This window comes from Carassius gibelio, chromosome A10 (assembly GCF_023724105.1).
Source record: "Carassius gibelio isolate Cgi1373 ecotype wild population from Czech Republic chromosome A10, carGib1.2-hapl.c, whole genome shotgun sequence".
Lineage (NCBI taxonomy): Eukaryota > Metazoa > Chordata > Actinopteri > Cypriniformes > Cyprinidae > Carassius > Carassius gibelio.
The window spans coordinates 26803850-26828957 of record NC_068380.1 but is presented as its reverse complement, the minus strand read 5'-3'; the positions used below and the strand labels follow the sequence as shown (position 1 = coordinate 26828957).

Genomic DNA, 25108 nt, shown 5'->3' with positions numbered 1-25108 from the left:
GAAAAGTTTAAAAAGTTTAAAAAGATTAAAAAGTTTAAGAAGTATTAAAATGACAGTGATTAACATATTGCTATCATTACAAGCAAGTGACTACCATGTGACAAGCATGTACTTAGCATGATTAGCAAGGTATCTAGCATGTCGCTAGCATAATTAGCAAGTGACTAGCCATGTCGCTAGCATGATTAGCAAATTACTAGCATGTCTCTAACATGTTTCTAGCATGATTAGCATGCGACTATCATGTTGCTAGCATGATTTTAGCATGATTAGCATTCGACTAACATGTTGCTAGCATGATTAACATGTTTCTAGCATGATTAGCATGTTGCTAGCATGTCGCTAGCATAGTTAGCAAGTGACTAGCCATGTCGTTAGCATTATTAGCAAGTTACTAGCATGTCGCTAGCATGATTAGCAAGTTACTAGCATGTCGCTAGCATGTTGTTAGCATGATAAGCATGTTTCTAACATGTGACTAGCATGTTGCTAGCATGATTTTAGCATGATTAACATGTTGCTAGTATGATTTTAGCATGATTAGCATGCGACTAGCATGTTGCTAGCATGATTTTAGCATGATTACCATGTTGCTAGCATGATTTTAGCATGATTAGCATGCGACTAGCATGTTGCTAGCATGATTTTAGCATGATTAGCATGCGACTAGCATGTTGCTAGCATGATTTTAGCATGATTAGCATGCGACTAACATGTTGCTAGCATGATTTTAGCATGATTAGCATGTTGCTAGCATGATTTTACCATGATTAGCATGCGACTAGCATGTTGCTAGCATGATTTTAGCATGATTAGCATGTTGCTAGCATGATTTTAGCATGATTAGCATGTTGCTAGCATGTTGCTAGCATGATTTTAGCATGATTAGCATTTTGCTAGCATGATTTTAGCATGATTAGCATGCGACTAGCATGTTGCTAGCATGATTTTAGCATGATTAGCATGCGACTAGCATGTTGCTAGCATGATTTTAGCATGATTAGCATGTTGCTAGCATGATTTTAGCATGATTAGCATGTTGCTAGCATGATTTTAGCATGATTAGCATGCGACTAGCATGTTGCTAGCATGATTTTAGCATGATTAGCATGTTGCTAGCATGATTTTAGCATGATTAGCATGCGACTAGCATGTTGCTAGCATGATTTTAGCATGATTAGCATGTTGCTAGCATGTCTCTAGCATGACTAGCATGCGACTAGCATGTTGCTAGCATGATTTTAGCATGATTACCATGTTGCTAGCATGATTTTAGCATGATTAGCATGCGACTAGCATGTTGCTAGCATGATTTTAGCATGATTAGCATGTTGCTAGCATGATTTTAGCATGATTAGCATGTTGTTAGGATAGATAGATAGATAGATATATAGATAGATAGATAGAAACAGTCAGTAGATAGATATATAGCTAGATAGAAACAGTCAGAAGATAGATAGATAGATAGATAGATAGATAGATAGATAGATAGATAGATAGATAGAAGGAGTCAGAAGATAGATAGATAGATAGATAGATAGATAGATAGATAGATAGATAGATAGATATAGTTTGAAGATAGATAGATAGAAAGATATATAGATAGATAGATGAGTTTGATTATAGATAGATAGATAGATGAGTTTGATTATAGATAGATAGATAGATAGATAGATAGATAGATAGATAGATAGATAGATAGATAGATAGATGAGTTTGGTTATAGATAGATAGATAGATGAGTTTGATTATAGATAGATAGATAGATAGATAGATGAGTTTGATTATAGATAGATAGATAGATGAGTTTGATTATAGATAGATAGATAGATGAGTTTGATTATAGATAGATAGATAGATGAGTTTGAAGATAGATAGATAGAAAGATATATAGATAGATAGATGAGTTTGATTATAGATAGATAGATGAGTTTGATTATAGATAGATAGATAGATAGATAGATAGATAGATAGATAGATAGATAGATGAGCTTGATTATAGATAGATGAGTTTGATTATAGATAGATAGATAGATAGATAGATAGATAGATAGATAGATAGATAGATAGATAGATAGATAGATAGATAGATGAGTTTGATTATAGATAGATGAGTTTGATGATAGATAGATAGATAGATAGAAACAGTTAGTAGATAGATAGATAGATAGATAGATGAGTTTGAATATAGATAGATAGATAGATAGATAGATAGATAGATAGATAGATAGATAGATAGATAGATGAGTTTGAATATAGATAGATAGATAGATAGATAGATAGATAGATAGATAGATAGATAGATAGATAGATTAGTTTGAATGAGTTTGAATGGGTTAGTAATAGTACATAGGTTAGTCTGATTGAGTCTAATGGGCTTCAGTGTGTTTAGATTTGAATTTTTGACAGTTGGAGTTTGACGGAATGTTCAGTTGAGCAGAGGCTTTTCAATGTAAGTCTATGGGATTTTTATGATATTTAATCGTTATTTTTATGAAAACCGTAAGTCCGATCAGTTAGAAAAGATATAGCACACCCGGCGAGATCAGTCTGAAGAGCTGGTCCGAGTTTGGAGTCTGTAGAGTTAAAGCTCTAGGAGGAGTTAGAGTTGATAATTTTGTCTCAGAAGAATAATAATAATAAGTTTAAATAGAATATCAGTAAGTTGGCTTTCTCAAGCCAACTTAACTAGAAGGTACATTTCCTGAAGAAAATGTGAGTGGTGCTTGCAGTGGCAAAACTCGCCCTCTGTTGCTATAGGGTGTTGTAATGAGGTTGCTAGGGTGGTTGCTAGGGTTCCCGGGTTGGTTGCTACGGTACATGGGATGGTTGCTAGGGCGGTTGCTAGGGTCCCCATGATGGTTGCTAGGGCCGTTGCTAAGGTACCCAGGGTGGTTGCTAGGGTAATCGGGATGGTTGCTAGGGTGTTGCTATGTGGTTGCTAGGGTACCCGGGGTGGTTGCTAGGGCAGTTGCTAGGGTCCCCATGATGGTTGCTAGGGCCGTTGCTAGGGTACCCAGGGTGGTTGCTAGGGTAATCGGGGCGGTTGCTAGGGTGTTGCTATGTGGTTGCTAGGGTACCCGGGGTGGTTGCTAGGGCGGTTGCTAAGGTCCCCATGATGGTTGCTAGGGCCGTTGCTAAGGTACCCAGGGTGGTTGCTAGGGTATTTGGGGCGGTTGCTAGGGTGTTGCTATGTGGTTGCTAGGGTACCCGGGGTGGTTGCTAGGGCGGTTGCTATGGTAACCTGGGTGGTTGCTAGGCAGTTGCTACGGTACTTGGGGTGGTTGCTAAGGTGTTGCTAGGCGGTTGCTAGGGTGTTTTGGCTGGTTGCTAGGCAGTTGCTATGGTCTCCTGGGTGGTTGCTATGATGTTGCTAGGTGGTCGGTAGTTGTCACAGATGGTCACTATGTAGTTATTATAGAGTTCTTAGCCCATTTGAGCACTTAGCTAATCACTATTAGCATGTAGCTAATCACTGCTAGCATGACTAGCATGTTGGAAGTCCAGTGTCCTAGCATGAGTCAAAAAATCCAACCGCCATGTCTGTACGATGTTCTGATGCAGAGATATAGGTCGTGCAAAACGGTTGCTAGGGTACTCCGTTTGGTTGCTATGGAGTGGCTTGGCAGCTGCCAATGGTGATACTCCAAAGGCTGCTCGCCAATATAAACCAACCCCCATGCCTCTACGATGTTCTGATGCGGAGATATAGATCTTGCAAAACGGTTGCTAGGGTACTGTGTTTGGTTGCTAGGGAGTGGCCTGGCAGCTGCCAATGATGATACTCCAATGGTTGCTTGCTAATATAAACCAACCCCCATGCTTCTATGTCTTTCAGATGTTAAGATATCTCTCTATACTTTGGGTTGCTAGGTAGCTCTTAATGGTTGCTAGGGCGTGGCTAGGTTGTCTTGAAGGAGATACATGATTGGCCGTTTGCTGCCCAAGTCATACGAGCCCACCCTCATGTTTCTATCACACTTCTATCCAAAGTTATTCATTTTATCTTTTTCAATGGAAGTCTATGGGGCTTGTTGCTATGGTGCTCTATATGGTTGCTAGGGCGTGGCTTGATAGATTCACAGTGATCCTGAGAGACTGATTGGTTGCCTGATTCAAATGAGCCCACCCCCTTGTCATTATGACACTGTGATGCAGAGTTATGTTTAATACAATATCCCTATGTAATTTCCCACAGTAGGAAAAACACAGTGTTTCATGGGCGATCCCTTACCATTGTATGTCTATGGGGCAAATTTGGGGGTCTCTAGCCCCCCAGGGGTACAACTTTTACCCCACTTGGGGGTATGTTCTCGCACAGCCTTATAGCCTCTCCAAATGTGGTGATTCACGTGTTTCTGCGAAATTCTCTCTCAGAGCTATGCTCCGTCAAATTTTTTTTTAATGCATTTCCTATGGGACGTTTTTCGGCCGATTTTTCGCCCGGTGTACGAACATCGTACGCCCGATCGCTTATAAAAGTCATAGCACACCTCTCCTCAATAGGCCGCACGATTTGACGCCTGTTTCGTTGGTCTGTGACAAAAATTGCGGGACGAGTTACGCGCCGAAGTTTTGTACGGAAGAAGTAGGAAGAATAATAATAAGTATGTGAGATAATAATAGTGATGCTTTGCCTCCGGCAAGCACCACTAACTAGAATTAAAAGTTAGTGAACTAACTTTGATGTTGGCTTGGCCATCTTGGCCATGGGGCAAAAGAGCCACAGTACTTGTGTGCCCAACATTCTTGAGTTGCCCCGCTGCAAAAAAATAAAATAATAATACCATAAAATACCAATGTGTCCCTGAGCAAGACACTTAACCTCTAGTTGCTCCAGAGGCGTGCGACCTCTGACATATATAACAATTGTAAGTCGCTTTGGATAAAAGCGTCAGCTAAATGAATAAATGTAAGTGTAATGTAAATAAAAAAATACACCTGCAACAGTCTTTTTCCATGGTCCATTGCTGTTTTCTTTTTTAATAAAAAGCCTAAGCTATGATAACAGCTAAGACAGGGTTGTCTAGCTGAATGCAAAAAAAGTCACGCAAAAACCATAATCTCCTAAATACCATTCAATTTAATGTTATTTTAATAGTACTGACAACATATTTTAAGTTATCACACATTACTGAAAAATTTAAGAAGGGACACTATTTATAGTATACTTAGGCGTGTCAAGAGCTAAACAAAAAGTCCTGTTTCATTACAAAATACTGTAACTTTTATAAACTTTATACTATCACCACAAAATGTTTATTAATATTTATTATAAAATAAATATTTCATAAAACTGAAACTTAAATATATTATTTCTATAGGCTATACAAAACAGAAAAGAAAAAAGACTAAATAATAAGGCTGAATAAGCTGATCTATAGCATGTTAAATGGTGGTTGCCTGTCTATGAATGGTAGCCTACAGCCCTCTAAGCTCACAGAAGTGGTTTGACCCAAGTCCTCAGCAGCCAATGACATTGACCTCTTCAAACTGATTTTTAACGTTTACTTCACGTGTATTTAACACGTGAAATACACGTTAAATACCCGCTGATTTTTCACGTATATTTGACCCTCTTGGCCTTCCATACACAGTAGACGTGAAAAAAGGACATTGCGTTGTTTTGATATGGATTACTTTATCACAGAATATTTGTTCGGGAGCACTTGTTTGGTTTAAAAGTAGACATGTCAAGTTTTCTATAGATATATCTATCATGTCTCTTCGTTGAGTATTCATGGAGTTACAGTTCATTTTAATGTCGTGTTTGTAAATGAAGATCAGCGCAGACCAAGGCTGCAGACAGCACACCTTGTTTGTTATCTTTATTTTATAAGTGCCCAAAGTTTTGTTGTTATTATGTTTGTATCCAAAAAAAGTAGACCCTTTACAGAGACACGTTAAAATTCACGTCTATTTGACCCTCTTGGCCTTCCATACACATTAGACGTGAAAAATGGACATCGCGTTGTTTTGATATGGATTACTTTATCACAGAATATTTGTTCGGCAGCACTTGTTTTGTTTAAAAGTAGACATGTCAAGCTTTCTATAGATATATCTCTCATGTCTCTTCGTTGAATATTCATGGAGTTACAGTTCATTTTAATGACGTGTTTGTAAATGAAGATCAGCGCAGACCAAGGCTGCACCTTGTTTGTTATATTTATTTTATAAGTGCACAAAGTTTTGTTGTTATTATGTTTGTATCCAAAAAAAAGTAGACCCTTTACAGATTCGATTGATGTATTGCTCGATTAAAACTGAAAGTTTAATTTAAGTAAATTTCGGGGTTATCAGGAGAAAATGACTCAAAACGCGTATATGCGTTAATAGACTCCAGAGTTAAAAGGCTGTCGTGACTTTTTTTCCTTCCAGTATTCATAAGCTGTATCACGCTGTCAAATTATATTTCATTTTGCCCACATAAACAGTTCAAAAACACCTGAATTCTGCTCTTGTTGTGTTCTAATGGGTGGATTCGTGCAATTCGCTGTGATATTATTTTTGGAAGCGCTCATTTCTCTCTCGTCTTTCTCTCTGTTCTTTGGCCAGAGACATAATTTACGTTATAAAACGTATTCTTAAAATACACATTTCTGTTTTAATAAATGGCCATATTAAATCATAGCATAACACATAAGTAGGTACAAAAATAATCAGTGATGCATGCGACCCTTTTGGTCTCAGTGTAGCTCCCTGCTTTACCATGTTATGCAACGCTGAGCAATCGCTGCGATGTTCAGCCTGACAGATAAATCTCACAAGCACATATAAACACTCATTTTCATGTGTATAATATATTCTTCTAATTGTTTTGTGCCGTTTCGCTGCAGTGTTTTAATGTGAAAGGCTGTAATTTCTCTGTGGACTTCAAGTGTTCAGAGAAATACATCGCTAGCTCGCGGGCAGTTGGCTGCCGCGAATATATCATGTTATTACTTTAAACAGTTCAGAAACATCTGAATTTAGCTCTTGGTGTGCTCTAACGTGTGGATTGCGTGCAATCGCCGTTTTAAAAGGTCTTAAATAAGAATAAATTCGCTCGTTGTGAGCTCTAAGAGACAATGCCTCCAGCAGCTGACCAGCCGTGATTCTTCTCTCGTCTGACTGGTCTCTGGCCAGAAATAAATTATTAATGAGCCCTGACCCCTGTAATCAGATATGTTGGTTTAGCTTGTCAGTTTGAGGGAAATTGTATTATTTACTTGTATTTTTAACCAATGTAAAAGTGAAAGTAAACAAAACTCCGGGTATTGCAACCAGTAGGGGCGCGATTTTTCTCAGACAATGGAAGTCTATGGGTAATGAGTTTTTACATTTAAAAATTAATAAAAAAAAAACTTTAAGTCTGATCATTCTGAAAAGATATAGCAACCTGCACCGCTCTATCCCGCAGGTGTCTGCCGAGTTTGGGGCTTGTGGCTTTAAAGCCCTAGGAGGAGTAGCGTTTGACATTGCTCAGAAAAATAATAAGAAAAAAAATAAAAATAAGAAGTTTAAATAGCATAACAGTATGTTGGCTTGTTGCCAAGCCAACATAACTAGAAGGTACATTTCCTGAAGAAAATGTGAGTGGTGCTTGCAGTGGCAAAACTCGGCGCCCTGTTGCTAGGTTGTTGCAGTGAGGTTGCTACGGTGGTTGCTAAGGTACCCTGGGTGGTTGCTAGGGCGGTTGCTAGGGTCCCCATGATGGTTGCTAAGGTACCCAGGGTGGTTGCTAGGGTAATCTGAATGGTTGCTAGGGTCTTGCTATGTGGTTGCTAGGGTACCCGGGGTGGTTGCTAGGGCCGTTGCTAGGGTACTCAGGGTGGTTGCTAGGGTAATCGAGGCGGTTGCTAGGGTGTTGCTATGTGGTTGCTAGGGTACCCGGGGTGGTTGCTAGGGCGGTTGCTATGGTCCCCATGATGGTTGCTAGGGCCGTTGCTAAGGTACCCAGGGTGGTTGCTAGGGTAATTGGGGCGGTTGCTAGGGTGTTGCTATGTGGTTGCTAGGGTACCCGGGGTGGTTGCTAGGGCTGTTGCTAGGGTCCCCATGATGGTTGCTAGGGACGTTGCTAGGGTACCCAGGGTGGTTGCTAGGGTAATTGGGGCGGTTGCTAGGGTGTTGCTATGTGGTTGCTAGGGTACCCGGAGTGGTTGCTAGGCAGTTGCTATGGTAACCAGGGTGGTTGTTATGATGTTACTAGGTGGTTGGTAGTTGTCACAGATGGTCACTATGTAGTTATTATAGAGTTCTTAGCCCATTTGAGCACTTAGCTAATCACTATTAGCATGTAGCTAATCACTGCTAGCATGACTAGCATGTTGGAAGTCCAGTGTGCTAGCATGAGTCAAAAAATCCAACCGCCATGTCTGTACGATGTTCTGATGCAGAGATATAGGTCGTGCAAAACGGTTGCTAGGGTACTCCGTTTGGTTGCTATGGAGTGGCCTGGCAGCTGCCAATGGTGATACTCCAAAGGCTGCTCGCCAATATAAACCAACCCCCATGCCTCTACGATGTTCTGATGCGGAGATATAGATCTTGCAAAACGGTTGCTAGGGTACTGTGTTTGGTTGCTAGGGAGTGGCCTGGCAGCTGCCAATGATGATACTCCAATGGTTGCTTGCTAATATAAACCAACCCCCATGCTTCTATGTCTTTCAGATGTTAAGATATCTCTCTATACTTTGGGTTGCTAGGTAGCTCTTAATGGTTGCTAGGGCGTGGCTAGGTTGTCTTGAAGGAGATACATGATTGGCCGTTTGCTGCCCGAGTCAAACGAGCCCACCCTCATGTTTCTATGACACTTCTATCCAAAGTTATTCATTTGATCTTTTTCAATGGAAGTCTATGGAGCTTGTTGCTATGGTGCTCTATATGGTTGCTAGGGCGTGGCTTGATAGATTCACAGTGATCCTGAGAGACTGATTGGTTGCCTGATTCAAATGAGCCCACCCCCTTGTCTCTATGACACTGTGATCCATAGTTATGTTCAATGCAATATCCCTATGTAATTTCCCACAGTAGGAAAAACACAGTGTTTCATGGGCGATCCCGCACCATACTATGTCTATGGGGCAACTTTGGGGGTCTCTAGCACCCCAGGGGTACAACTTATACCCCATGTCGGGGTATGATCGCGCACAGCCTGATAGCCTCTCCAAATGTGGTGATTCACATGTTTCTGCGAAATTCTCTCTCGGAGCTACGATCCGTCAAAGTTGGCCGCAATGCATTGTCTATGGGATTTTTCGCCCGATTTTTCGCCCGGTGTACGAACATCGTACGCCCGATCGCTTATAAAAGTCATAGCACACCATTCCCGACTAGGCCGCACGATTTGACGCCTCTTTTGCGGGTCTGTGACGAAAACTGCGGGACTAGTTACGCGCCGAAATTTGTACGGAAGAATAATAATAAGTATAAGAATAACTAGAAGGTACATTTCCTGAAGAAAATGTGAGTGGTGCTTGCAGTGGCAAAACTCGCCCTCTGTTGCCATAGGGTGTTGTAATGAGGTTGCTAGGGTGGTTGCTAGGGTACTCGGGTTGGTTGCTAGGGTCCCCATGATGGTTGCTAGGGCCGTTGCTAAGGTACCCATGGTGGTTGCTAGGGTAATCGGGGCGGTTGCTAGGGTGTTGCTATGTGGTTGCTAGGGTACCCGGGGTGGTTGCTAGGGCGGTTGCTAGGGTCCCCATGATGGTTGCTAGGGCCGTTGCTAGGGTACCCAGGGTGGTTGCTAGGGTAATCGGGGCGGTTGCTAGGGTGTTGCTATGTGGTTGCTAGGGTACCCGGGGTGGTTGCTAGGGCGGTTGCTAGGGTCCCCATGATGGTTGCTAGGGCCGTTGCTAAGGTACCCAGGGTGGTTGCTAGGGTAATCGGGGCGGTTGCTAGGGTGTTGCTATGCGGTTGCTAGGGTACCCGGGGTGGTTGTTAGGGCGGTTGCTAGGGTCCCCATGATGATTGCTAGGGCCGTTGCTAAGGTACCCAGGGTGGTTGCTAGGGTAATCGGGGCGGTTGCTAGGGTGTTGCTATGCGGTTGCTAGGGTACCCGGGGGGTTGCTAGGGCGGTTGCCATGGTAACCTGGGTGGTTGCTGGGCAGTTGCTACGGTACTTGGGGTGGTTGCTAAGGTGTTGCTAGGCGGTTGCTAGGGTGTTTTGGCTGGTTGCTAGGCAGTTGCTATGGTCTCCTGGGTGGTTGCTATGATGTTACTAGGTGGTTGTTTGTTGTCACAGATGGTCACTATGTAGTTATTATAGAGTTCTTAGCCCATTTGAGCACTTAGCTAATCACTATTAGCATGTAGCTAATCACTGCTAGCATGACTAGCATGTTGGAAGTCCAGTGTGCTAGCATGAGTCAAAAAATCCAACCGCCATGTCTGTACGATGTTCTGATGCAGAGATATAGGTCGTGCAAAACGGTTGCTAGGGTACTCCGTTTGGTTGCTATGGAGTGGCTTGGCAGCTGCCAATGGTGATACTCCAAAGGCTGCTGGCCAATATAAACCAACCCCCATGCCTCTACGATGTTCTGATGAAGAGATATAGATCTTGCAAAACGGTTGCTAGGGTATTGTGTTTGGTTGCTAGGGAGTGGCCTGGCAGCTGCCAATGATGATACTCCAATGGTTGCTTGCTAATATAAACCAACCCCCATGCTTCTATGTCTTTTAGATGTTAAGATATCTCTATATACTTTGGGTTGCTAGGTAGCTCTTAATGGTTGCTAGGGCGTGGCTAGGTGGTCTTGAAGGAGATACATGATTGGCCGTTTGCTGCCCGAGTCAAACGAGCCCACCCTCATGTTTCTATGACACTTCTATCAAAAGTTATTCATTTTATATTTTTCAATGGAAGTCTATGGAGCTTGTTGCTATGGTGCTCTATATGGTTGCTAGGGCGTGGTTTGATAGCTTCATAATGATCCCGAGAGTCTGATTGGTTGCCTGATTCAAATGAGCCCACCCCCTTGTCTCTATGACTATGTGATCCATAGTTATGTTCAATGCAAAATCCCTATGTAATTTCCCACAGTAAGAAAAACACATTGTTTCATGGGCGATCCCTCCCCATTGGCTTAGTATGGGGCAACTTTGGGGGGCTCTTGCGCCCCAGGGGTACAACTTATACCCCATTGCGGGGTATGATCGCGCACAGCCTGATAGCCTCTCCAAATGTGGTGATTCGCGTGTTTCTGCGATATTCTCTCTCGGAGCTACGTTCCGTCAAAGTTGGCCGTAATGCATTGTCTATGGGATTTTTCACCCGTTTTTTCGCCCGGTGTACGAACATCGTACGCCCGATCGCTTATAAAAGTCATAGCACACCATTCCCGAATAGGCCGCACGATTTGACGCCTGTTTCGTTGGTCTGTGACGAAAACTGCGGGACTAGTTACGCGCCGAAATTCTGGCGGAAGAAGAATAATAAGAATAATAAGTATGTGAGATAATAATAGTGATGCTTTGCCTACGGCAAGCACCACTAATAAGTATGTGAGATAATAGTAGTAGTGCTTTGCCTCCGGCAAGCACCACTAACTAGAAGGTACATTTCCTGAAGAAAATGTGAGTGGTGCTTGCAGTGGCAAAACTCGCCCCTCTGTTGCTAGGCTGTTGCAATGAGGTTGCTACGGTGGTTGCTAAGGTACCCTGGGTGGTTGCTAGGGCGGTTGCTAGGGTCCCCATGATGGTTGCTAAGGTACCCTCGGTGGTTGCTAGGGTAATCTGGGTGGTTGCTAGGGTCCCCAGGATGGTTGCTAGGGCCGTTGCTAGGGTACCCAGGGTGGTTGCTAGGGTAATCGGGGTGGTTGCTAGGGTGTTGCTATGTGGTTGCTAGGGTACCCGGGGTGGTTGCTAGGGCGGTTGCTAGGGTCCCCATGATGGTTGCTAGGACCGTTGCTAGGGTACTCAGGGTGGTTGCTAGGGTAATCGGGGTGGTTGCTAGGGTGTTGCTATGTGGTTGCTAGGGTACCCGGGGTGGTTGCTAGGGCGGTTGCTAGGGTCCCCATGACGGTTGCTAGGGCCGTTGCTAAGGTACCCAGGGTGGTTGCTAGGGTAATTGGGGCAGTTGCTAGGGTGTTGCTATGTGGTTGCTAGGGTAACCGGGGTGGTTGCTACGGCGGTTGCTATGGTAACCTGGGTGGTTGCTAGGCAGTTGCTACGGTACTTGGGGTGGTTGCTAAGGTGTTGCTAGGCGGTTGCTAGGGTGTTTTGGCTGGTTGCTAGGCAGTTGCTATGGTATCCTGGGTGGTTGCTATGATGTTACTAGGTGGTGGGTAGTTGTCACAGATAGTCACTATGTAGTTATTATAGAGTTCTTAGCCCATTTGAGCACTTAGCTAATCACTATTAGCATGTAGCTAATCACTGCTAGCATGACTAGCATGTTGGAAGTCCAGTGTGCTAGCATGAGTCAAAACATCCAACCGCCATGTCTGTACGATGTTCTGATGCAGAGATATAGGTCGTGCAAAACGGTTGCTAGGGTACTCCATTTGGTTGCTATGGAGTGGCTTGGCAGCTGCCAATGGTGATACTCCAAAGGCTGCTCGCCAATATAAACCAACCCCCATGCCTCTACGATGTTCTGATGCAGAGATATAGATCTTGCAAAACGGTTGCTAAGGTACTCCATTTGGTTGCTATGGAGTGGCCTGGCAGCTGCCAATGACGATACTCCAATGGTTGCTTGCTAATATAAACCAACCCCCATGCTTCTATGTCTTTCAGATGTTAAGATATCTCTCTATACTTTGGGTTGCTAGGTAGCTCTTAATGGTTGCTAGGGCGTGGCTAGGTTGTCTTGAAGGAGATACATGATTGGCCGTTTGCTGCTCGAGTCAAATGAGCCCACCCTGATGTTTCTATGACACTTCTATCCAAAGTTATTCATTTGATCTTTTTCAATGGAAGTCTATGGGGCTTGTTGCTATGGCGCTCTATATGGTTGCTAGGGCGTGGCTTGATAGATTCACAGTGATCCTGAGAGTCTGATTGGTTGCTTGATTCAAATGAGCACACCCCTTTGTCTCTATGACACTGTGATCCAGAGTTATGTTCAATACAAAATCCCTTTGTGATGTCCCATAGCAGGAAAAGTCCTCCCTATACTTTGTATTAGGGGCAAATTTGGGGGTCTCTTGCGCCCCAGGGGTACAACTTATACCCCCCTGCTGGGTATGTTCTCGCACAGCCTGATAGCCTCTCCAAATGTGGTGATTCACGTGTTTCTGCGAAATTCTCTCTCAGAGCTACGTTCTGTCAAAGTTGACCCCAATGTTAAGTCTATGGGTTTTATCGCCCGATTTTTCGCCCGCCGGACGAACATCGTACACCCGATCGCTTATAAAAGTCATAGCACACCATTCCCGAATAGGCCGCACGATTTGACGTCACTTTTGCGGGTCTGTGACAAAAGCTGCGGGACTAGTTACGCGCCGAAATTTGTACGGAATCTATAAGAATAAGAATAATAATAAGTATGTGAGATAATAATAGTAGTGCCTTGCCTCCGGCAAGCACCACTAACTAGAAAGTACATTTCCTGAAGAAAATGTGAGTGGTGCTTGCAGTGGCAAAACTCGCCCCTCTGTTGCTAAGGTGTGGTTGCTAGGGTACCCGGGGTGGTTGCTAGGGTCCCTATGATGGTTGCTAGGGCCGTTGCTAGGGTACCCAGGGTGGTTGCTAGGGTAATCGGGGTGGTTGCTAGGGTGTTGCTATGTGGTTGCTAGGGTACCCGGGGTGGTTGCTAGGGTGGTTGCTAGGGTCCCCATGATGGTTGCTAGGGCCGTTGCTAGGGTACTCAGGGTGGTTGCTAGGGTGTTGCTATGTGGTTGCTAGGGTAACTGGGGTGGTTGCTAGTGCGGTTGCTATGGTCTCCATGATGGTTGCTAGGGCCGTTGCTAAGGTACCCAGGTTGGTTGCTAGGGTAATCGGGGCGGTTGCTAGGGTGTTGCTATGTGGTTGCTAGGGTACCCGGGGTGGTTGCTAGGGCGGTTGCTAGGGTCCCCATGATGGTTGCTATGGCCGTTGCTAGGGTACCCAGAGTGGTTGCTAGGGTAATCGGGGCGGTTGCTAGGGTGTTGCTATGTGGTTGCTAGGGTACCTGGGGTGGTTGCTAGGGCGGTTGCTAGGATCCCCATGATGGTTGCTAGGGCCGTTGCTAAGGAACCCAGGGTGGTTGCTAGGGTAATCGGGGTGGTTGCTAGGGTGTTGCTATGTGGTTGCTAGGGTACCCGGGGTGGTTGCTAGGCAGTTGCTATGGTAACCAGGGTGGTTGCTATGATGTTACTTGGTGGTTGGTAGTTGTCACAGATGGTCACTATGTATTTATTATAGAGTTCTTAGCCCATTTGAACACTTAGCTAATCACTATTAGCATGTAGCTAATCACTGCTAGCATGACTAGCATGTTGGAAGTCCAGTGTGCTAGCATGAGTCAAAAAATCCAACCACCATGTCTGTACGATGTTCTGATGCAGAGATATAGGTCGTGCAAAACGGTTGCTAGGGTACTTCATTTGGTTGCTATGGAGTGGCTTGGCAGCTGCCAATGGTGATACTCCAAAGGCTGCTTGCCAATATAAACCAACCCCCATGCCTCTACGATGTTCTGATGCAGAGATATAGATCTTGCAAAACGGTTGCTAGGGCACTGTGTTTGGTTGCTAGGGAGTGGCCTGGCAACTTCCAATGATGATACTCCGAAGTCTGCTTGCTAGTATGAATGATATAAACCAACCCCCATGCCTTTATGATATTCAGATTTGAAGATATCTCTCTATGCTTTTGGTCGCTAGGGAGGTCCAAATGGTTGCTAGGGCGTGGCTATGAAGTGTTGAAGGTGATTTGTGATTGGCCATTTGCTGCCCCGAGTCAAACGAGCCAGCCCTCATGTTTCTATGACACTTCTATCCAAAGTTATTCATTTTATATTTTTCAATGGAAGTCTATGGAGCTTGTTGCTATGGTGCTCTATATGGTTGCTAGGGCGTGGCTTGATAGCTTCATAATGATCATGAGAGTCTGATTGGTTGCCTGATTCAAATGAGTCCACCCCCTTGTCTCTATGACTATGTGATCCATAGTTATGTTCAATGCAAAATCCCTATGTAATTTCCCACAGTAGGAAAAACACATTGTTTCATGGGCGATCCCTCACCATTGGCTTAGTATGGGGCAACTTTGGGGGGCTCTTGCGCCCCAGGGGTACAACTTATACCCCATTGCGGGGTATGATCGCGCACAGCCTGATAGCCTCTCCAAATGTGGTGATTCACATGTTTCTGCGAAATTCTCACTCGGAGCTACGATCCGTCAAAGTTGGCCGCAATGCATTGTCTATGGGATTTATCGCCCGATTTATCGCCCGCCGGACGAACATCGTACGCCCGATCACTTATAAAAGTCATAGCACACCATTCCCGATTAGGCCGCACGATTTGACGCCTGTTTCGTTGGTCTGTGACGAAAACTGCGGGACTAGTTACGCGCCGAAATTTGTACGGATCTATAAGAAGCAGAATAATAATAAGTATGTGAGATAATAGTAGTAGTGCTTTGCCTCCGGCAAGCACCACTAATAAGTATGTGAGATAGTAATAGTGATGCCTTGCCTCCGGCAAGCACCACTAATAATAAGTATGTGAGATAATAATAGTAGTGCCTTGCCTCCGGCAAGCACCACTAATAATAACTAGAATTAAAAGTTAGCGAACTAACTTTGATGTTGGCTTGGCCATCTTGGCCATGGGGCAAAAGAGCCACAGTACTTGTGTGCCCAACATTCTTGAGTTGCCCTGCTGCAAAAAAAATAAAATAATAATACCATAAAAAAATACACCTGCAACAGTCTTTTTCCATGGTCCCTTGCTTTTTTCTTTTTTAATAAAAAGCCTAGGCTATGATAACAGCTACGACAGGGTTGTCTAGTTGAATGTGAAATAAGTCATGCAAAAACCATAATCTCCTAAATACCATTCAATTTAATCTTATTTTAATAGTACTGACAACATATTTTAAATTATCATACATTATTGAAAAATTAAAGAAGGGACACTATATATAGTATACTTCGGTGAGTCAAGAGCTTAACAAAAAGTCATGTTTCATTACAAAATACTGTAACTTTTATAAACTTTATACTATCACCACAACATTTTAATTACTATTTATTATAAAATAAATATTTCATAAAACTGAAACTTAAATATATTATTTCTATAGGCTATACAAAACAGAAAAGAAAAAAGACTAAATAATAAGGCTGAATAAGCTGATCTATAGCATGTTAAATGGTGGTTGCCTGTCTATGAATGGTACACCCCAACCACTAAGCTCACAGAAGTGGTTTGACCCAAGTCCTCAGCAGCCAATGACATTGAAGTACACCTTAAAAATCTGTTTGAAAAGGTCAGTGTATTTCACGTGAAATACATTTTAAATACCCGCTGATTTTTCACTTGTAAACAACACTATTTAACACGTTAAATAATATTGGGTATAACATTGGAGTAATATAGTATTTTAAGAAGCTCTTTAAAAAATATATAAATTACTTTACCATGTTGTGCAGCGCCGATAAATAAATAATATTAAATACGTGTTGTCTACGCATGAAATACACGTATTTAACGTGTTGTTGACACGTTAAAATTCACGTGTATTTGACCCTGTTGGCCTTCCATACACATTAGATATAATGAAAGGAGACGTGAAAAAAAGGACATCGCTTTGTTTTGATATGGATTACTTTATCACAGAATATTTGTTCGGGAGCACTTGTTTAGAAAAGTAGACATGTCAAGCTTTCTATAGATATATCTCTCATGTCTCTTCGTTGAGTATTCATGGAGTTACAGTTCATTTTAATGACGTGTTTGTAAATGAAGATCAGCGCAGACCAAGGCTGCAGACAGCACACCTTGTTTGTTATCTTTATTTTATAAGTGCCCAAAGTTTTGTTGTTATTATGTTTGTATCCAAAAAAAGTAGACCCTTTACAGAGACACGTTAAAATTCACGTGTATTTGACCCTCTTGGCCTTCCACACTTGAGACGTGAAAAAAGGACATTGCGTTGTTTTGATATGGATTACTTTATCACAGAAAATTTGTTCGGCAGCACTTGTTTGGTTTAAAAGTAGACATGTCAAGCTTTCTATAGATATATCTCTGTCTCTTCGTTGAGTATTCATGGAGTTACAGTTACTTTTTTCCCCTCGATGTCAAATGATATTTCGTTTTGCACGGCTCAACAAACACCTGGATTGTGCTCTTGTTTTGTTCTAATGAGTGGATTGTGTGCATTAATATTTTAAGAAGCTCTTAAAAATATATATAAATGACTTTATCATGTTGTGACGATGGATAGCAATTGATGTGACGTTCAGAACTTCAGCCTGACAGATAAAATCTCACAAGCACATATAAACACTCATTTTCATGTGTATAATATATTCTTCTAATTGTTTTGTGCCGTTTCGCTGCAGGGTTTTAATGTGAAAGGCTGTGAATTATCTATTTAGACTTGTTCAGAGAAATACATGGCGAGCTCGCGGGCAGTCGCGCTGCCGCGAATATATCATGTTATTACTTTAAACAGTTCAGAAACATCTGAATTCAGCTATTGGTGTGTTCTAATGTGTGGATTGCGTGCAATCGCCGATATAATTTAATTACAAAAGGTCTTAAATAAGAATAAATTCGCTCGTTGCGAGCTCCGTGGAGACAGCCTGAGCTGAGCAGCCGTGATTATTCTCTAGTCTTTCTGACTGCTCTCTGCCCAGAAATCAAGTATTCATAAGCTGTATCATGCTGTCAAATTATATTTCATTTTGCACACATAAACAGTTCAAAAACACCTGAATTCTGCTCTTGTTGTGTTCTAATGGGTGGATTAGTGCAATTCGCTGTGATATTATTTTTGGAAGCGCTTAAAAATGCGGATGAAGCGCTCTTTTCTCTCTCGTCTTTCTCGCTGTTCTTTGGCCAGAGACATAATTTATAAATGAGATCTGACCCGGTAATAATAACATATGTTGGTTTAGCTTGTCAGTGTGAATGAAATGTGTAGCCTATTTATTTGTCCGATCTCGCCCCGAAACGCGGCTGTCATGTGATTTTTTTTCCCTTCGCGATGTCAAATATTGCATTTTGCGCACATACACGGCTCAAAAAACCCCGGATTTTTCTCTTAGTGTGTTCTAATTGGTGGATTGTGTGCATTCGCAGGAATATTTATTTTAAGAAGCTCTTAAAAAATATATATAAATGACTTTACCATGTTGTGACGATGGATAACAATTGATGTGAGGTTCAGCCTGACAGATAAAATCTCACAATCACATATAAACACTCATTTTCATGTGTATAATATATTCTTCTAATTGTTTTGTGCCGTTTCGCTGCAGTGTTTTAATGTGACAGGCTGTAAATTCTCTTCAAGTGTTCAGAGAAATACATGGCAAGCTCGCGGGCAGTCGCGCTGCCGCGAATATATCATGTTATTACTTTAAACAGTTCAGAAACATCTGATTTTAGCTCTTGGTGTGTTCTAACGTGTGAATTGCGTGCAATCGACGTTTTAAAAGGTCTTAAATAAGAATGAATTCGCTCGTTGTGAGCTCCGTGGAGACAGCCTGAGCTGAGCAGCAGTGATTCTTCTCACGTCTTTCTGACTCCTCCCTTAATTTTGGGTATTGCAACTAGGGGCGCATTTTTTCTCAGTTAATGTAAGTCTATGGGTAATGTATTTGACATTTAAAAATTAATAAAAAAAAAAACTTTAAGTCTGATCAGTCTGAAAAGATATAGCAACCAGCACTGCTCTATCCCGCAGGTGTCTGCAGAGTTTGGGGCTTGTGGCTTTAAAGCCCTAGGAGGAGTAGCGTTCAGAATTTCTGTCAGAAAAATAATAATAAGAAAAAAAAGAAGAAGAAGTTTAAATAGCATAACAGTATGTTGGCTTGTTGCCAAGCCAACATAACTAGAATTAAAAGTTAGTGAACTAACTTTGATGTTGGCTTGGCCATCTTGGCCATGGGGCAAAAGAGCCACAGTACTTGTGTGCCCAACATTCTTGAGTTGCCCCGCTGCAAAAAAATAAAATAATAATACCATAAAATACCAATGTGTCCCTGAGCAAGACACTTAACCTCTAGTTGCTCCAGAGGCGTGCGACCTCTGACATATATAACAATTGTAAGTCGCTTTGGATAAAAGCGTCAGCTAAATGAATAAATGTAAGTGTAATGTAAATAAAAAAATACACCTGCAACAGTCTTTTTCCATGGTCCATTGCTGTTTTCTTTTTTAATAAAAAGCCTAAGCTATGATAACAGCTAAGACAGGGTTGTCTAGCTGAATGCAAAAAAAGTCACGCAAAAACCATAATCTCCTAAATACCATTCAATTTAATCTTATTTTAATAGTACTGACAACATATTTTAAGTTATCACACATTACTGAAAAATTTAAGAAGGGACACTATTTATAGTATACTTAGGCGTGTCAAGAGCTAAACAAAAAGTCCTGTTTCATTACAAAATACTGTAACTTTTATAAACTTTATACTATCACCACAAAATGTTTATTAATATTTATTATAAAATAAATATTTCATAAAACTGAAACTTAAATATATTATTTCTATAGGCTATACAAAACAGAAAAGAAAAAAGACTAAATAATAAGCCCTACAGCCCTCTAAGCTCACAGAAGTGGTTTGACCCAAGTCCTCAGCAGCCAATGACATTGACCTCTTCAAACTGATTTTTAATGTTTACTTCACGTGTATTTAACACGTGAAATACACGTTAAATACCCGCTGATTTTTCACGTATATTTGACCCTCTTGGCCTTCCATACACATTAGACGTGAAAAAAGGACATTGCGTTGTTTTGATATGGATTACTTTATCACAGAATATTTGTTCGGGAGCACTTGTTTGGTTTAAAAGTAGACATGTCAAGTTTTCTATAGATATATCTATCATGTCTCTTCGTTGAGTATTCATGGAGTTACAGTTCATTTTAATGTCGTGTTTGTAAATGAAGATCAGCGCAGACCAAGGCTGCAGACAGCACACCTTGTTTGTTATCTTTATTTTATAAGTGCCCAAAGTTTTGTTATTATGTTTGTATCCAAAAAAAGTAGACCCTTTACAGAGACACGTTAAAATTCACGTCTATTTGACCCTCTTGGCCTTCCATACACATTAGACGTGAAAAATGGACATCGCGTTGTTTTGATATGGATTACTTTATCACAGAATATTTGTTCGGCAGCACTTGTTTTGTTTAAAAGTAGACATGTCAAGCTTTCTATAGATATATCTCTCATGTCTCTTCGTTGAATATTCATGGAGTTACAGTTCATTTTAATGACGTGTTTGTAAATGAAGATCAGCGCAGACCAAGGCTGCACCTTGTTTGTTATATTTATTTTATAAGTGCACAAAGTTTTGTTGTTATTATGTTTGTATCCAAAAAAAAAGTAGACCCTTTACAGATTCGATTGATGTATTGCTCGATTAAAACTGAAAGTTTAATTTAAGTAAATTTCGGGGTTATCAGGAGAAAATGACTCAAAACGCGTATATGCGTTAATAGACTCCAGAGTTAAAAGGCTGTCGTGACTTTTTTTCCTTCCAGTATTCATAAGCTGTATCACGCTGTCAAATTATATTTCATTTTGCACACATAAACAGTTCAAAAACACCTGAATTCTGCTCTTGTTGTGTTCTAATGGGTGGATTTGTGCAATTCGCTGTGATATTATTTTTGGAAGCGCTCATTTCTCTCTCGTCTTTCTCTCTGTTCTTTGGCCAGAGACATAATTTACGTTATAAAACGTATTCTTAAAATACACATTTCTGTTTTAATAAATGGTCAAATTAAATCATAGCATAACACATAAGTAGGTACAAAAATAATCAGTGATGCATGCGACCCTTTTGGTCTCAGTGTAGCTCCCTGCTTTACCATGTTATGCAACGCTGAGCAATCGCTGCGATGTTCAGCCTGACAGATAAATCTCACAAGCACATATAAACACTCATTTTCATGTGTATAATATATTCTTCTAATTGTTTTGTGCCGTTTCGCTGCAGTTTTTTAATGTGAAAGGCTGTAATTTCTCTGTGGACTTCAAGTGTTCAGAGAAATACATCGCTAGCTCGCGGGCAGTTGGCTGCCGCGAATATATCATGTTATTACTTTAAACAGTTCAGAAACATCTGAATTTAGCTCTTGGTGTGCTCTAACGTGTGGATTGCGTGCAATCGCCGTTTTAAAAGGTCTTAAATAAGAATAAATTCGCTCGTTGTGAGCTCTAAGAGACAATGCCTCCAGCAGCTGACCAGCCGTGATTCTTCTCTCGTCTGACTCGTCTCTGCCCAGAAATAAATTATTAATGAGCCCTGACCCCTGTAATCAGATATGTTGGTTTAGCTTGTCAGTTTGAGGGAAATTGTATTATTTACTTGTATTTTTAACCAATGTAAAAGTGAAAGTAAACAAAACTCCGGGTATTGCAACCAGTAGGGGCGCGATTTTTCTCAGACAATGGAAGTCTATGGGTAATGAGTTTTTACATTTAAAAATTAATAAAAAAAAAACTTTAAGTCTGATCATTCTGAAAAGATATAGCAACCTGCACCGCTCTATCCCGCAGGTGTCTGCCGAGTTTGGGGCTTGTGGCTTTAAAGCCCTAGGAGGAGTAGCGTTTAGAATTTCTGTCAGAAAAATAATAATAAGAAAAAGAAGAAGTTTAAATAGCATAACAGTATGTTGGCTTGTTGCCAAGCCAACATAACTAGAATGTACATTTCCTGAAGAAAATGTGAGTGGTGCTTGCAGTGGCAAAACTCGCCCCTCTGTTGCTAGGTTGTAGCAATGAGGTTGCTAGGGTCCCCCGGGTGGTTGCTAGGGTCCCCATGATGGTTGCTAGGGTGGTTGTTAGGGAACCCAGGGTGGTTGCTAGGGTAATCGGGGTGGTTGCTAGGGTGTTGCTATGTGGTTGCTAGGGTACCCGGGGTGGTTGCTAGGGTCCCCATGATGGTTGCTAGGGCCGTTGCTAAGGTACCCAGGGTGGTTGCTAGGGTAATCGGGGTGGTTGCTAGGGTGTTGCTATGCGGTTGCTAGGGTACCCGGGGTGGTTGCTAGGGCTGTTGCTAGGGTCACCATGATGGTTGCTAGGGCCGTTGCTAGGGTACCCAGGGTGGTTGCTAAGGTAATCGGGGTGGTTGCCAGGGCGTTGCTATGTGGTTGCTAGGGTACCTGGGGTGGTTGCTAGGGCGGTTGCTAGGGTCACCATGATGGTTGCTAGGGCGGTTGCTAAGGTACCCAGGGTGGTTGCTAGGGTGTTGCTATGTGGTTGCTAGGGTACCCGGGGAGGTTGCTAGGGTGATTGCTATGGTAACCTGGGTGGTTGCTAGGCAGTTGCTACGGTACTTGGGGTGGTTGCTAAGGTGTTGCTAGGCGGTTGCTAGGGTATTTTGGCTGGTTGCTAGGCAGTTGCTATGGTATCCTGGGTGGTTGCTATGATGTTACTAGGTCGTTGGTAGTTGTCACAGATGGTCACTATGTAGTTATTATAGAGTTCTTAGCCCATTTGAGCACTTAGCTAATCACTATTAGCATGTAGCTAATCACTGCTAGCATGACTAGCATGTTGGAAGTCCAGTGTGCTAGCATGAGTCAAAAAATCCAACCGCCATGTCTGTACGATGTTCTGATGCAGAGATATAGGTCATGCAAAACGGTTGCTAGGGTACCCTGTTTGGTTGCTAGGGAATGGCTAATGAATGGTTTATTACTCTTGACCAATAGGTGGCGCTGTTACCAAATTTATGTTGCATGGTCAGTGTGAGGTGGCGATGACACATACAAAGTTTGGTGCAAATATGTCAAAGTGTTGCAGAGATACAGCCTCAAATGCATTTTGGCACCCTTCCAGCAAATTCATTGATGCGCTAAATGAGAACCGTTACGTATATCGACACAAAATCCATAACTTTTTGCCAGCATGGTCTGAAGATGATGCACGTCAAATTTGGTGAAAATTGGGCTAACGGTCTAGGAGGAGTTCGAAAAAGTAGGTTTTCAACATTAAGCAAAATGGCGGACAGGAAGTAAGGCCAATTTTCACATTATTGGTATCAATACTCTCGGCATGACCCACAGAATATAGCGAGACCATTTTAATTTTAATAGACTAATTTATTCAAAAGTTAATAGCATTTATGTGATATTTCATTATAACTATTGGCCACAAGGTGGCGCTGCCACCAAACTTTTTGAGTACCTTCAGGGCATGGAGCCGAATATTTTTGTAATTATTTGCGAAACGATACGATGCTGCGTTCAAAAAATACAGCATTTTAAATCATAATTCAAAATGGCCGACGCCTAAAATGGCCGACACAGGAAAATTGGATATCATTTGACTCGACATGACTCACTGAATCTAAAGAGACCAGTTGTGTGATTTTTGGCCAAACCATTCAGTAGTTATAAGCCATTTTTCATTTCTCCTGACCACTAGGTGGTGCTGTGTCGAAACACTGCAGGTAGTCTCAGTTCATGATTGTTAAAACACACACCAAGTTTGGTCTCAATATGACAAACTGTTGCCGAGATATAGCCTCACGTGCATTTTTGCGTGCATTTCGTCAAATTAGTGTACGTGTCATTCGACAACGGTTGGACGAATCAACTTGAATTCCATAACTTTTTGCCGGCCTGGTCTGAAGATGATCTGAGACAATTTTCGTGACAATCAGACTAACCGTCTAGGACGAGTTCGAAAAAGTAGGTTTGTCGAATAATTGAAAATAGCGAAAAAACTAAACCTTGCGATTTTTGAATTTTGGGGTTCATTCGACTTGGCATGAGCCAAGGATTCAGAAGAAAAAAGAATTTTCATTTTCTGGCTTACGGTTCAAAAGTTATTAGCATAGAAACATTGAAAGTTTGGACAAGTGGTGGCGCTAGAGAGTTGGAGTTAGAGACTTCAAATTTGCTATAGTTAATGCTGGGACTGTCCTCTATCAGTGTGCCAAATTATACAACTTTCCCGCAATCGGTTCTATGGGCTGCCATAGACTTGCGGCGGAAGAAGAAGAAGAAGAATAATAACGCCAACGAAAACAATAGGTGCCTTCGCACCTTCGGTGCTTGGCCCCTAATAATAACGCCAACAAACACAATAGGTGCCTTCGCACCTTCGGTGCTTGGCCCCTAAATATAGCTGCAAGCAGCAATCACGGGGCCAAGCATTCCAGCGGCAACATCAGGAGCTAAGCATATGTAGCATCAGACCAAATGCAACAATGAATAATGAAATTAATAATTGCATGATTGTAATTGAAATGGCTGAAAATCGTTAATAAAAGTTCCACAGCGAGGAGCTAAGCATGGCATGGAGCATCAGACCAAATGCAACGAGTAAGAAAAGCAATTATTGGAAGAGTGTAATTGAAACAGCCAGTAAAACTCCAGTAAAATGATGCATTATCATTTTTGGAAAATAGTTGGCGCTGTAATCAAATTGCTTTGTTGTGTTCTGTGGGAGGTGACAATGTTGTGGGCAATTTCTTTCAAAATACTTACAGACCTTTAGGGCAATGAGTCGAACATGCCCACCGAGTTTCGTTCCGATCGACTTCCATTAACCTTGTCAAATAGGTGCTTAAAGTTGTTTGGCCAATGGCGGCCATGTTTTTTAAGATAAGTGAAATTCCTCATAGACACTTGTGCCACATTGGGCCATACCAATTTTCAAGTTGATTGGATCAGCGGTTGCTTAGTTATAGCCATTTTAGTTTTTTTTCATCCTGTAGCGCCACCAAGTGGCAGATATGGAAAAATAATAATAATTTGACTAAAGTTTTTGTTCATGCATATGAGTTCTGAGTTTGGTGAAGATATCTCATTTTGTTCCCGAGTTATAGCCTTTTTCGTAAAATTGGTCCACGAATTTGAATGTTTTGGGTCACCTGGTTTTTTGTTCAGCCTTGATCAAACCACTGCAGTAATATTCTCAGGACTCTCTAGATCAATAACTTTGAAAAAATATGTTGTATTTTGTCCTTTGGTTAGATAACATTTAAACA

General features: G+C 41.8%; 2 long non-coding RNA genes across 3 annotated transcripts in view; both read left to right on the top strand.

Moving 5' to 3' along the window:
- The window catches only part of LOC128021624 (uncharacterized), a 114721-nt gene that overhangs the window by 13614 nt on the left and 75999 nt on the right, over positions 1-25108 (top strand). The window lies entirely within an intron of this gene.
- LOC128021623 (uncharacterized) lies at positions 2776-15381 on the top strand. Its single transcript, XR_008185621.1, has 3 exons — positions 2776-3012; positions 7935-8606; positions 14703-15381. It is a non-coding gene; the product is annotated as an uncharacterized LOC128021623 (long non-coding RNA).